This window comes from Carassius carassius, chromosome 27 (assembly GCF_963082965.1).
Source record: "Carassius carassius chromosome 27, fCarCar2.1, whole genome shotgun sequence".
Lineage (NCBI taxonomy): Eukaryota > Metazoa > Chordata > Actinopteri > Cypriniformes > Cyprinidae > Carassius > Carassius carassius.
Window position 1 is genome coordinate 5,194,351 of NC_081781.1, and position 485 is coordinate 5,194,835.

Here is a 485-nt window from a genome sequence, read left to right on the forward strand (position 1 = left end):
AAGACTGATTTACCCCTTGGCTAATCAGTAGTTTGTCAGACTATACAGAAAGGGTTCATTTAAGAAACTGGCCCCAGATTAGTGTGTTGCTCAGAGTATGTTTGAGCCGCCTTGCGCCCCCTCGTGGACTACTTTTTTTGCACCATCTGAAATATTTAAAACCTAGTGATATGTGCCATCCAATAACTGCCAATGAGTCATCCTTACAAAAAAATGCTTGAGCATGTCCTGTTTAGCTAAGAGTGCTGTATTCCACATAGGACAATATAAAGTTAATGAAGCCAGTGATGTGGTGGTGTAGTTAAAATAACCTATTATGTTTGTAATAACTGTAATAGCTACAATGGTGTGTAATAACCATGTAGTTACAGTCAGGATGGCCGAGCGGTCTAAGGCGCTGCGTTCAGGTCGCAGTCTCCTCTGGAGGCGTGGGTTCGAATCCCACTTCTGACAACAACCTTTTTCCACAGCTACTTCACAACATC

At 42.5% G+C, this 485-nt stretch overlaps 1 non-coding gene across 1 annotated transcript; it reads left to right on the plus strand.

Moving 5' to 3' along the window:
- Positions 1–370: 370 nt before the first annotated feature.
- trnal-cag (transfer RNA leucine (anticodon CAG)) lies at positions 371–453 on the plus strand. Its single transcript has one exon. It is a non-coding gene; the product is annotated as a tRNA-Leu (tRNA).
- Positions 454–485: the final 32 nt, after the last annotated feature.